At 42.0% G+C, this 14,486-nt stretch overlaps 1 long non-coding RNA gene and 1 pseudogene across 1 annotated transcript; both read left to right on the top strand.

Annotated features, from left to right (window-relative positions):
- Nucleotides 1–5,083: 5,083 nt before the first annotated feature.
- LOC125531144 (protein LURP-one-related 8 pseudogene) lies at nucleotides 5,084–6,138 on the top strand (annotated as a pseudogene).
- Nucleotides 6,139–11,018: 4,880 nt separating this feature from the next.
- On the top strand, nucleotides 11,019–11,667 carry LOC125531143 (uncharacterized). The gene is made up of 3 exons (XR_007293115.2): nucleotides 11,019–11,140; nucleotides 11,254–11,313; nucleotides 11,403–11,667. It is a non-coding gene; the product is annotated as an uncharacterized LOC125531143 (long non-coding RNA).
- Nucleotides 11,668–14,486: the final 2,819 nt, after the last annotated feature.

Raw genomic sequence — 14,486 nt, 5'->3', positions numbered from 1 at the left:
CAGAAACAAAATATCTCTTTTATGACATTTACAAGAACAAACTGACAGCATGTAAAGTTCTTTCAGATTGTACCTGCAAAAATAAAATAAAAGGTTATTTTGAATTAACTACTTGAAACTAGTTGGATCTCATTGCCTTTCCTCTAAATTAAAAGTAGATCATGTACCACACCTACTACTAGTTCGATCGATCAAGGATCTACGTCGGATGAAACCCCAAAACGCTCTGTCCGTCCGAGACTTCGATCCACCAACCAGATCATCAGCTACATGCTTTACATATAGTATTAGCCACACGACAGCAACGTAAAGCATTCTTTAGCCGGTGGGTAGAAAGATCTACTCGTACTACTACGTGCATGCCCCGTCACGGTTGCTTGTCCTACGTAGCCGCCCCTAACCTCTGCCCTCTACCCATACTGTTCGCCCCGTCATCGCCGTCGCCTGCTTAGTCACGCTAAACGTGTAGGGATGGAGCTTCCTATTTGATATTCCCTTTCTTTCAAAATAGATGACTTAACTTTGTACTAATTTTTAAGAGAGTATGTATGTGCCTAAACTCTCCGTAGCGTTCGTACGTGTACATCTCGAGGGCCCATGTGTGGCAGCTAGGCGTACGTATACCACATTTCTACGTGCCAGCACGCGTGGATCTGGTTTTCGCCGCTCGAGCTGCCGTGCGTGTACACATCGGCCGGTTGCGTCTACGGATCCATGTATATTATTATTCACTGAAAGGAACAGGTCGACTGGACAAATTTGTGTTGCAATTCTCCAGCAACAGTGCCGAGAGCTTTTATTCTGGCCAATATTGATTCAACCGATTTGTGTGGTGTGAGGCTGAGTGGAGCTAAGTTATCAGGCATAAATTTGACTGGTGCTATATGGATGTCTTCACGGATCTGGAATATAAATGAGATCCACATCACCGTCATATAATATTCTAACGCATCATAGATGAATTCTCTTTTCTTTTTGCGATGGGTCATAGATGAATTCTGCCCAAGAGAAACTAAAGTGAAGTATTATTCACGATTCATCATATGTCTTTATGAGCTCAAGTATTATTTAAGTGTCCGTTTATTTAGAAGTGAAGTAGCGTGAACCGTCATATTTTGTAGACCTAATTTAGATCTTCATCGAAAACTCCAAATTTACTTTTTCTTCAACATAAACACCTTGAATCCTACGCTACCGTTCTACTCATTCTGTTCCAAAACATTATGCCTTATAAGAGTGTGTCGAAATAAACATAGATAATTCTGAAATATTTTTCATAAGAAAACATAATGATAGTACTCTTGCTGATCAAACATCAGTAATCATTTACAGAGTGATAGCATTTTATAAATTGATAGCTAGAGTTAGAAATGTTCTATCACACATTTCCATAACATGTTCTATTTTGGGACGGATCTAGCACAAGATCATTGGTCAATCAGTTGGTTGCGTCACGAATCCATGTATTATTCACTGAAAGCAATCGATTTGACAAATTTGTGTTGCAATTCTCGAGAAACGATACCGACTGAGAAGGCGAGAACAATTATTCTAGACAATACCAATTCAATGAATTTCCTTTTTGTTTTAAGGTTGAGTACTTGAGTTGTGCTATGGAGACATTCACGGGTCTGTAATTATCAATGAGATCCACATCAATGCCATCGTATTCTAACCCATCACAGAAGAGTTTTTTTTTTGCGAGAATCATAAAAGAATTATGGCCAAAAGAAACATATTCATTCACAATTCACTGTATGTTTTTAACGAATTCAAGTATTTTTTAAGTGGTGGTCTATTTAGAAGTGAAGTATTATCAATTAGCGCGAACCGCCATGTTTTCTAGACTAAATTTAATTTAGATTTTCATCGAGAACTCCAAATTTACTTTTCTATAATACAAACACCTCAAGCACCATGCTACCGCTCTATTCATTTGGTTCCAAAACATGTGATGGTTTCAAGACTTTTGCGCTGTGTTTTATAATTAAGAATTTGTTGGAATGAACACAGATAATTAGTTATCAAATACTTTCCATAAGAAAACATAATGATAGTACTCTTTGTGATCAAATACATGTAATGTTTTTATAAATTGATAGACAAAGTTAGAAGAGTTCAATCACACATTTCCAGACCATACTCTAATTTAAAAAGCACAAATAAGGAGGTCAGGTCACTTTGAGCCCTTACAAAAAAAGCAAATCAACCCCCCCCCCCCCCCCCCTAAAATAAATATACATTCTCAATACATAGTAGTAAAATTTCATAGAATGTGTTCAGAGGGCTACAAAAAAAAGATAAATACATGAATCTATAATAAGTGTATATTCACTATTATAATTCACACATGAATTAATATACATATTGATAAAAATTTACAACTATGTATCACATCTAGATGCACATGTGTGTGTGTGTGTTTCGTTTTCTTTTTCTACAAATCGCACATATTTTTTTTTTTGAAATTTCGTGCTCCAAGTGACTCGTAGCCACACAAAATAAACGCGAGCGACTCATAGCCACACACACAAAAAAAAAAAACACCTCATCTAATCCCCGTGTCACCCAATGATACTATATTTTCTTGTAAACCGACATTTTTGCCAGCTCCTAATCGCAGTCCCAGCAGAGATAAAGATATGATCACATGCTGATTAATCCCAGCACCACCCAAGGATCACATAATTTCGTCTAAACAAGCATTTCCGCCAGCCCCAAGCCACCCCCTGCAGAGATAAAGATACGATCACCGGCTAATGCACCACCCAAGCATCTCATAATTTCCCGGGCGCAGATCGCTTGGCCAGCAGAAGGCCAGGTCGGGCGCAGCCTAACCACCCGACTGACCATATCTTCCGCCTAATATAATCGCGTCTCACTCTCACCATCGCTCGCTCGCATCGCATGCGAGCAAAAGATCTCTCGTCCGCATCGACCGACGACCGAAAGCTTAGGGCCGGGGGTCATTCCTCGGCCGCCATTAACAATGATCGTTGTGCGGCCGTAATGTAATCTCCAGCCGACCGCTGACGCCGCGCGCCCGCCCGAGCCGCCCCTCCGCGCCACGCGTCGGGGGCCGGCCCCGGTTTCCACCTGTCTTTCCACGGGATTTTTGACCCGGTAGATTCGAAGGACACATGCGGGGCCGGAGCTAGACGCCGGCGAGTCTTTGTGCTGGCGCGGCCGGGGCTGACGGCGACGCGCGCGCGCTCCGCTCGAGCTCGCCCCGTCGTGCCCGTCTTCTTCTCCGCGGATCTTTTTGGAGCGTTGCGGACCGCCGGGGATCCGTGTCAAACGTGTTAAACACTGTGCACCACACTGTGCTGATGGCGGAGATCAAGTCGTACGTATTCCTTTCAGATCAAGACTAAAGCCGTACATATTCTCGGCAACTTTTGCTGTTCCAGGAAATGTCGAGTGTTGCGTGCTTAAATTCTAAACGGGGCCAAGTGGTGGCCAAAGACGTATCGGGGCAGAGCTTTGCTTGTTTTCAAATGGTGTCAAGCGTGTTAAATAACGTGCACCGCGCCACACTGTTCATGGCTGAGATCAAATCCAGGTAAAGTATACATGGGTATCAAATTTAAAGTGGATTCGTCGATTTTTCGTGAGGGTAGTGAATTGTTATAGGCAACCATTTGTGCGAGCAAGCACCGGGCGGGGAATCATCATATATATCTACTGGAAATCTTACGTATTTTATCGGTGAAGACTAAAACCGTACATATTCCCAGCAACTTTTGCAGTTACAGAAAATGCTGTGCGTGAGTTGCGTGATTAAATTCTGAAACGAGGCCAAGTGGTGGCCAAACACGTATCAGGGGAGAGCTTTGCTTGTTTTCAAAGCCAACTTTTTTGGACGGGACGGTGGTGGAGGAATGCATCGATCTATTCTTGATGTTATACTAGTATCATTAGTGCTCTAGCTCTTTCGGCCTAAGGAATTTAACCACTTGTTGCGATAGATTGGACTCACGGAGCTTGCTTTTGTGTAGGAACGTCCACTATGATTGGCTAGATGATCCACATGGCAAACTTCCAAGCTGGGATCCAACTGAAGATATACTAGCCAGCTAGCCCATGTTCTTCAAGTTCGGCTCTTGGCAAGGTCACATCTCTTAGCAGTGAGAGTGCTTGAGCTGGTCTGAGTGTGACTAATTAGGCCACCAAAGCATACATACCAGTCCTTCGTCCAAAGCCTTCTTCCATTTTCTGGAAAATTAGCCTTTGTCCAAAGCAAGAGTTCTGTTGCTTTTCTTTCTAGAAACATTGTACGAATTTATTTATTTTTTCCAAAAAGGAGGTTGAAACACAGTGGTATAAGATTTGGTGCTGTTCTACTCACATGACAAATTTTCGTTTTCTCGCAAACATGCTTAAAACTGTTCGGTGGATCGAAGGCGTGGCCATTCATGCTATAGCCCTATGATGCGACACCTCCTCCTCCTCATTTGTCGCATCTCTATCTTCTCTTTCATCATCGCACAATCTCCACCCCCTTCGCCGGCACCACTCCTCCTCTGTCCCCGTCATCGCTTCTCCGCCACTTCCTTTAACTTTCTCGCAATCGCAACAACTTATTGCGAATTAGCACACACTACCTACAATGACTAGAAAAACCGCAAGAAAACAAACATAATTTCAGCACCACTTACCTACTAGTCCGGTGCGACCATTCTAAGTCTAACGCGTGGAAGGTCGCGCACCGGATTTTTTTTCTGAAGAAGAAAAAAAATGTACTGCCGCACTTGAGACTGTGAAAAGTCATGAGTGACCCACTAAAAATCTCACCCCACATTAATTTGTTCCGCAGAAAGTCACAAGTAACCCACCAATGGAGTGTTGCTTACACCAAAGTGTGGCCCTCTGATTCGAGGATGCGAAAAGTCACAAGTGACTCACTAATCTTGGATTTCACCGAAGTGGCATGGCACTATCAAGAATCAAGAGAGTTGTTAATGTCATCCCCTGCCCCCATACACGTGAGCGCCATGAGCCGCATCACCCTGCCCACCCAACCTAATTATCCCAGGGGCATTCCTGTCCACCACCCCTGTATATATACTTCTGATACCACCGTGACCAAATCAGACAAGCTCCATTGATCTATTCCTCGTCTCCACCGATCCCTTGGTAGACCAACCAGCAGCAGCTCTCGGCTCACCTCTCCCTGCTCCTCGATCTATCTAGTCTAGTCTTCAGTGTGGCCATGGCGAAGGTGCACCCGAACCTGGCCGTGCCGTCTCTGGGGATGGCGGCGGCGGCGGCGGCCCGCGACGACGAGCCGGTGACACTGACGGTGTGGCGCAAGTCGCTGCTCTTCAACTGCCGGGGGTTCACGGTGTTCGACGCCAGCGGCAACCTGGTGTACCGCGTGGACATCTACGCGTCCGACTCCCGCGCGGAGGTGGTGCTCATGGACGCGGCGGGGCGGCCCGTGCTCACCGTGCGCCGCAAAAAGGCCATCAGCCTCATGGGCGACCAGTGGCTGGTGTTCCCCGGCGAGGAGACGCGCGCGCCGCCGCTGTACGCGGTGAAGCGCACGCCGCAGTACATGCGCGGCGGCGGCAAGTCGACGGCGCACGTGGCGGCGTGCGCGGGCGGCGCGCGGTACGAGGTGGAGGGGTCGTACGCGCGGCGGTGCTGCGCGGTGTACGACGAGCAGCGGCGCGCGGTGGTGGAGGTGCAGCCCAAGGAGGCGGTCGGCACGGACGTGTTCCGGATGGTGGTGCGGCCGGCGGGCATGGACGTGTCGCTGGCCATGGCCGTCGTGCTCGCGCTGGACCAGATGCTCGGGAGGCCGGGGCTGCTCAGGAGCTGGTCCTCGTAGCGCCGCCGAGACTGGGTCGCCTCCTTCGGTTTGCCTCCTTCGATTTCCGACATTGTTTGGGCCCGAGAGCAGAACAGCTCCGATGTGCCCCCCTTCTCTCTCTCTTTTTTTTGTTTCCTTTTTGGAAACTTTCTCTTTGATATATATGAAGGTCTATGTGCATCGAAATCCTTCTTGAGGTGTATGGTTTTGTTCATTTTTACTGTAATAAAACCATGCATTTTGTAAAGATTATTAAAGTGGGATGAAACTGTATTACTCCTATACTTCTATAAAAGAAGTCACACTAGGCCAATTTCACTGTCTACGTTCTCTCCAACTTTTGTACTAGCACAAAAGGCCCTTCTCAAAGTTAGCTGAAATTCTCCGATGTAGAATCTGAAATCTGAACCCAATTGCGTGTCAAAGAGGCCGGTGCAAGCAGTCTAGCAGAACCGGACTTCCTCGGTCGACCAGCCAGCGCTCACTCCAGCTAGTACGGTAGCTAGCGCCGGCCAATGATCCGCGTTGAATTCCCACGGCCGAAAGCTGCGCAACCACCCGCCGGAGCTTTCAGTGCCTGGTGTATGTGGGCCCATAGGCCAGTAAGATCGACTCGCATTATTGTTTTTCTGAAACAAGGCAAAAGATGTGCCACCAGCAATGAAAAATATTTCCTGTCCAGAGAAAACTTATTTGAAACCAGCCGTGGCCACAAAATGACTGTTGGTCAAGCAAACTTATTTTACCAATCCTAAATTCTATAATGAGATGCCTTTAGAAGCAGCGTAAACAGGGCTGAATTATATCTCTTTCTACCCTTGCATATATTTAGAATGTACTGGTAAGAGAGGAGGAAGTGAAGAAAAAGGTTGCTGTTCCGAGAGACGTTTATGAGGATCCTACAGTTTTATTTTACTCTAGAGATGGCAGTTGCTCTATCCCTAAATAGTGGACTTAGCAGCTACTTCTTTTTACATTTGCATATCCATTATATGGGTCTGCATCATACTTGTGCAGATAAATAATTATCAGCCTGGTAGAGGAGAGGAATTATATCTTGAATTCATTGATGCCGCATAATTTTGGTCCGTACTTTGTACGACTTGACTGTACAATCATGATGCTTTGTTCACAACCTATATAAAATACTCCCTCCATCCGAAAAAACTTGTCCCAAGCTTGTTTATCAAATGGATGTATCTAGCATTAACTTGGTGCTAGATACATCCATTTGAAGGACAAGCTTTTTCGGACGGAGGGAGTATTGTATTAGTAATTTCAAAATTAATTTTGCATAGCTTTTTGCTTATGCCAAATGAAAATCGACAAAATATTTATAGCACTCTGGGGTAAAATGTTAAGTTTCTAGACATGTTTTTTATATGCTAGAATATGTCTTTGACCTATGGAAACAAAGGGTTCATTATTTGTTTTCAAGAGCTTAGGTGCAAGTAAGCAGCCCTACATGCAACCATATTTCTCACTCTTCTATCCATGAAGTGTTTTCAAATACTGTATTTTTCTCTTGATAGATGCCATCCGAGGAAAAAACTCTTGACACGGCATTGTGGTAACCTCTGTTCTGTTGTAAACATGTTTTTACTACCATGTATCATCAAGTATTTAAAATGTTATTAAGAGTAACATGGCATTCTGTATATGCTCTAGGTAAACTTGCGTTGGATACACAATTCTTGTTTTTTTTGTATTTGGGCAAGAATTCATGTATGTGAAAATAAATCTCTTTCATATATGGTTTTATATCTCGGCAGAATATTACTGGTTTTGCTACCACAACATGCAGAATATGGTGTGGGTGAGAGGTCATGGGGTTGTGATAGGATGAAAAAGAATATGGTCTCTAAGATGTACGCCTACTCAATAGTGAGCTATTGGTACATACAACATGGAATTTATCTTTTTCAAAAAAGATGGCATAATGTTATTTTTTAGCATTTTTTGATATTTTATATCTATTGGTCGCAAGGCGGGTGATAGCTCTCAGCTGTACTACGCTACTGATGGTATCCTTGCCTTTCTTCGTAGTACTGTATTGAGATTGACATGTAACTATTTCATCCTCTATTATAAACATTGTCCTTTTCAAATCCAGTGAGCATTCCTGTAAAATAGTGTCCACTCACATCAGAGTTAGAGCTAGATGGAGCATCAAACAATGGAATCGAGTCATGAATTGTAAGCCAATCATGTAGGCATACACCCATTTTCATTTACCTATGTATAGTGGAAGTTGTGTAAGTCATTTGAAATGTTAATATAAAGAGTTCGTTACTGATGTTTGCTGTGAACAGTGTGAATATATTCCCGTGACAAAAAATCTGTGTGAATATATTTGAATGGTGTTATCTCCAACTAAGATCTCTATAGTAGCAGAATTCCTTATTTTCTAAAATCTGGAAATATTAATACAAGTAGAGAGAAGTGGTCCTTGAATTTCTTCATCCAGATGGTAATATGTGGTGCCACGAATCTGAAGTGGTTATTGTTCCTCTCTTTCTAGAGCCTCTATGCAGCCACAAGAAAAGTTTCCATGAACAGAGAGTTGGGTCATTCATTTCATAGTTGACTCATGAGTTGGAACCAGAAGGCCGGAGGGTCCAGTGAATATTTAGTTTGGCCCAACGACTCTGGTTGAAGGAGAGTGAAGATCATGTGGTCGACGATTTCTTCAACGAGGAGGCCACACAACATTGATCGATATGTGGCTCACAAGTAGATGATGATTGGAATGTTATCTGCTTTGCGTTTCTAGGGTGAAGCATCAATTTTGAATAAAAGATACATTTATTTAGTGATGTTCTTAAAATTATTGTTTAAGATTTATATCAGTGTGATCAATTTTATTTAGATACGTGCATTCGCATGTGCATGATTACTAGTATTAAAAATTGTTCAGGGATTCTCATAGTATTGATGAAAATTTTGAAAATTACAAATTCAAGTATTTTTACAAATTTTAAAGGTCTTTACACATTTGAAAAACCTTCATGATTATTAAAAAGAGTACGGGGAATTTTATAAAAAATCAAGTTTTTTATAAATTTCAATAATTTGGGAAAATATATGCAAAATGTAAAAATTCTAAAGTTCAAAAAAGTCACGAATTTGAAAACTTTCATTAATTTTGAAAAAATAAATTTAAATAAAATAAAATAGAACATGTTTTTTTAGGGGAAACACAGTCTATCACTTCCCCCAATTCGCCACATTTGGGTTTTGTAGTCTCATGAGTCATGACTCGAATGTAATAGAAACATATAAGAAACGAGTAAAATGCAAGAAAAAAAACAATTGATGCATATACAGCGGAAGCTATGGCTATGAAGAAGGGTCTGCAACTTGCAGATTCTCTGGGTATTCATAAACTGCTAGTTCACACAGATTGTGCAGAATTGGTCAAGGAGATTAATCAAGGAGCAGTTAATTCAGTAGCGGCCCCTATTCTTAATGATTGCTTTGAGATTTGTAATAATTTTGGCCATGTTAGTTTTGAGCATTGTGCGCGTGAATCGAATCGCGTGGCTCATGAGCTGGCTAGAAGGGCTAGGGTTGATCCTCCGGATGTGTGGACGGACAATCCTCCCTCTTTTATCCGTAGCCTTATTTTGAATGATTTGTCATTATTTGAGATGAAACAAAACTAGCCATGTTGGCATTTCCTAAAAAAAAACATATAAGAAACGAGTAAAAACGGAAGAAAAAAATTCGTCCGAAAGTATCCACAAACCGGGAATGGGTGGAAGTTAATAAGCCAGCCCATTACAAACCTAGAAGCGCCTCTAAATGGGCCTGCCAACTCTGGAGTGGTTAGTTTGCTTCATTCATTTCTTTCGTTCCTTCCCACACAAAAACTTTCGTTCCTTTGCCTCAAAAAACAATTTCTTTCGTTCCTTTGTTTTCCTTCATATTTTATTTTACTTTTTCATTTATATTTCAATATTCTAAATATACATTTTAGTAATTTTCTTAATTAAATTTCAAAAATTTCATGCGCATTATAATGTTTATGTGATGTAAAAAAACTGATCACATAATTTGCAGAAAGAATCATATCATTCAAAAAAAATATTCATCACATTTTAAAAAATCCGGCACTTCAAAAATATATTTGTGAAATGTGTATAAAAAATGTTCAAGTGTATTACAATTGTTCAATAGCATTTGGGAAATGTTGAACATTTGAAATAATTGTACATTTTAAAAAATCCGTGTTATTTACGAAAAAGTTTTTACGTGTATTCAAAAAAATGTTCATGGTGAATTTTGGAAAATGTTCAACCAATATATAAAAAAGCATTGAACCTATATAAAAAATTATAATGCATATTTGGCAAAATGCTCAGCATGTATTCAGTTCAAGGAAATATTAACATGTATCTGACAAATGTTCAACGTGTAATTAAAAAGTGTTTAGTTTGTGTACGAAAAATGTACAACATGTAAAAAAGCACAACATGTATTTGAAAATTTTAAGGAAAAAAGTAAAAAACAAAATAACAAAAAAGAAACACAAAGAAAACCGATTGAAAAATATACAAAAATTAGACTCACTGAAGCTTCTAAAACCGTGTGAAGCTGTCCATATAAGCTTGCGACAACCACTCCAGGATGCTACAGGCTACTTCGTGGAGCGCTAGAGGTGAGACAAGGGTACATCTCGCAGTAAGCGAGAGATAGGCATCGCGGTTTTCTACTGATTGGGTAGTATACAACGCTTAAGTTGCAAAATAGCATCTTCCATGACCAAACACTATCTATGTTGTAAATAAACATTATCCTCCATAAATGAGCCTAAATATCTTACCATTATACTTCATTAGAACGAACCATGCACAATTAAGTATGACAGATTTGGGAAACAACAAATCTTTATGCGTATTCATTGATCTTCAAATCGTTCCAACATATCTTGTATTGATGGTAGTGGGATGGACTACAAATTTGAAAAACTAAATCTTGCTCCTCGTTTGCTTTTAAATACAGTGGGTCGAGTTAGGAATCCTCGTAAATGAACATAACAACAAAGAATCATTAACCTTGCAAAAAATAAATCCTGAAAGATTTCTTGTTATTAGAACCAAATCCTGGAAAGATTTCACCCTACGATACTTCAAACAATAACAATGTGCATGCCTTCCGCGTGTATAGCAGAACACCCCCCCCCCCCCCCCCCCGCCACACACACAAACTGTGCTTCAAGAACAAAAATGAAGAGCCAATTTTGCCACCTTGTTTTCATTTTCCTTGTCGTCTCTCTATGTTCCTTACCTGCATTTGGTATACGCCGCGGAAGCTTTCAATCAGGTATTTTGTTTTCTACGTATCATTTCTTTGAATGAATAACAATTGTTTCATCATATATTTTTACTAACCTCACAAGGGTCGATACTTAAACTTATTCTATAATCATGTTGCAGTGAACCATAGGGACCTGGCTCCCAGTCCAAGTTTGTCTGAGCTCCCTTCTCTGGCACAAAGTAAGCATATGGGAGTAGATTCTTTTAGGTTCTTGGATGTTGTTAAGTACCACTGATGTTCTGGGTTAACACTTAAGTTTTCTTTCCAGGCCGTGCGTTTGAATCATTGATCTCGGTGGACTATGCCGGTGTAGAAGGACACGCACCCCAGATCCACGCACCTAAGTTGGTAGAGGCGCCTCCGTCTGACTAAAGCCTTCGAGTATGGCACACCTTGTACACGACGAGGAAGTGCCCTAATAAATACCCCCCATTTCTATTGTATTCTTACTGCCTTTGGCACAAGTGTCTTGATTAGCGATTTCAGCGGGCGATTTTATATGATATATCAATAGCACAATGCATAATATATAAGTGAATGTGTGTCTTTATGGATCTGGTTCCATTATCAAAAGATAACAGAACAAAACAAGCAAAAAGCATCCAGGTGCAAAGACAAAAAAAATCAACAAAAGGCTTAAACAAAAGTGTCGCCAACCATTGCTGCATGCACCGCAACAAATAGAAGTAAGAAACTACATGGCAACCCATCACAGTATATATTACATGGGGGAGATAAACATCCTCAAATCCATCATCCATGTAGGGGGGAGGGGGGTTGACCATCTTTACAACATTAGCAAACTATAGGGATCGAGTTTCAAACTCATGTTCCTTCATCACATCATCAACGCTAGTATTACCAATTTCATCATCCTCAACATCTCTCGCTTCCAACATTTCGATATCCCTTCCTCTCTCTGCACGACCATCATTATGGAGCTCCGAAGCCACTGTCTGTACAACCACCACTCCATGTTTCAGTGCAACTCGTTCACCTTCATTTTGCCTACCCGGTAGTGCATGAAAGAACAAGCATAACAAACAAACTCAGCGGAGGAGCAACAAGTTTCTTCTCAAAACAGGCCCGACTAAGAAGTTTCCAGATTGCCCAGCATAGAGCACCTAAACCTACCATCAGCAGGTACCCATTTTTTGGCAAATTACTGAGAATCCACCAAAAATATTTTGAGAAACATGTATGCCTAGAATTAGGACCGATGCATCTACATATCACACGTAGTTGAACAATGAAAAACAAAATGACGAATATTCTCAAACTCTGGGCAAAATGATACAAAGGGTTGCCAACCCACTTTCTTTTGATCATGTTGTCTTTGGTGGAAATGACATTCCAAAGCCAGATTCTGATTTTCTGGGGAACATTAGCTTACCAAAGATGTTTAGAAAATCTATCCGGGCCCACATCAGATCGATAGTTATAGATAGTTTTTACAATGAACTTGCCATTTTTATTCCGAGACATTTGGGGGCATGATTCCTGTCGTGGAATTGTCACGGCAGATGTCCTTGTAGAAGGACTTAGTTGTGGAGCCATTGCAACGAGGTTAGCTTAAAGGGGTTAAACGGGACAAAGGACACATAGAGTTTATACTGGTTCGGCCCCTTGAGGTGAAGGTAAAAGTCTACTCCATTTTGAGGTGGTACTGCTAGGGTTTCAATTACCAGGGAGCAAATACGCTTTGCCTGGCACTCGACTTGTTGTTTCTTGCCCTAAGCCGTTGCCGGGTCGTCCCCTTATATACATGGGTTGACGCCCTGCAGCCTACAGAGTTCCGACCGGCTCATACAAACGTGTCCGGCTTGGTGACTTATCTTACATGCCTTATAATACAAGTTACATATACATGGCGGTTTATACTCACGGGCCTTAAGCCGCCTCTCGGTTTGGTCCCCTTAGCAGGCCTACTTCATGAACCGCCACCTTCACATACTCATGGGCTTCGTCTAGATGAACCGCCACCTTCACATACTCATGGGCTTCGTCTAGATGAACCGCCATTGGGATAACCCGGCCCCTCCTGGGCGGGTCATACCCAATAGTTATATCCCCAACATTAGGCCCCGGGTTGATTTGAACTTGTTCATGTCAATCTTCATCACTTAGGAAAATCCTTCTTCATCTTCCTGTGAAATATTGTAACCCGCCATGACGCCATTTCCGGAAATTGCGGTAACCCGCTGCGACATCACCTGTAATTAATACTACACACGGCCCAAATCTTAATTAAATCTTTTTCTTTACTGACCCTCCAAAAATCGAGGCGGTCGCACCGCCACATATCCATTTTCTTGTCTCCTCGATTCCCGTGTATGCCACGGGTTCACTTTCCATTCTCCCATTTGCCTTATCTCCTTCTTCTTCCTCCTCGCGACGCTCCAGTGCACCCAATCTCCGCCGCCGTCGACCTTCGTCTCCTTCATTGACTCTGGCCGCTGCATCACCCTGAACGGACCAGAACACCGCGTCGCTCCTCCGCTGTTTAACCATCGCCAGTAAGTCTCTGTCTTTCCTCTCATAGATCTGTGTTAGGGTTTCTCTGTTCATTGGTGTTCATCACCGTTCTTCCCTTTCTCCGTCCTAGATCGCACAACTTTGATCTGAAAATAGCATAGAACTCGCACGGTAGCAGTTTTAGCACTTATTTTTTGATATCAGACTATATCTTCTTTGCAATAGATCTCATCTGAGCACCCCCACTCTTCTGCTGCCGCCGCCTTAGGTTCAAATTTTATTTCATTTTTCTGAATAGCTGCAAATCCAAACTTATAGCTTCAATATGTGAAACCTGTTTGTCCCAATACTTGGTAAAACTTTGCTTTTGTCAGATCTTGAATACCAGTATGTGTCATGGCGGCTTATATGTCCGGCTTACAATTACTCATATATCATTAGTCCTCACTTAAGCCGCCATTCTGAGTATATATTGTAACTGTTAACTTGCGATTTCCCCAATTGATTTAAACCGGCAAAACTTTCCCTTCCTTTAGGCTTTCTCTCTTCACAATGCCGCCAAATATAGTCTATACATGCAATTGGGTTCCCTCCATCGTCATCGAGGGCTCACTCAAAGATTTTGTCAAAATCGGGTACTTTCCCGCAAATAGTGTTATGCATTATCGTGCCCCTGAACCTGGTGAAGAAAGGCCTCAACCAAAGGATGGCGAAGTTATTGTATTCACTGATCACATGAACCGGGGCTTCTCACCACCTGGCTCTAAGTTTTTCTGAGATGTTCTGCACTTCTTCCAAATTCATCATCAAGACATTGGACCCAATTCCGTGTCAAATATCTGCAATTTCAAGTCTTCTGCGAAGTATACCTTCAAGA

This window comes from Triticum urartu, chromosome 1A (genome assembly GCF_056163025.1).
Source record: "Triticum urartu cultivar PI428250 chromosome 1A, HENAU_Tu73, whole genome shotgun sequence".
Taxonomy (NCBI): Eukaryota; Viridiplantae; Streptophyta; class Magnoliopsida; order Poales; family Poaceae; genus Triticum; species Triticum urartu.
The sequence above is the reverse complement of the archived record's forward strand: the minus strand, read 5'-3'. Positions and strand labels throughout refer to the sequence as shown.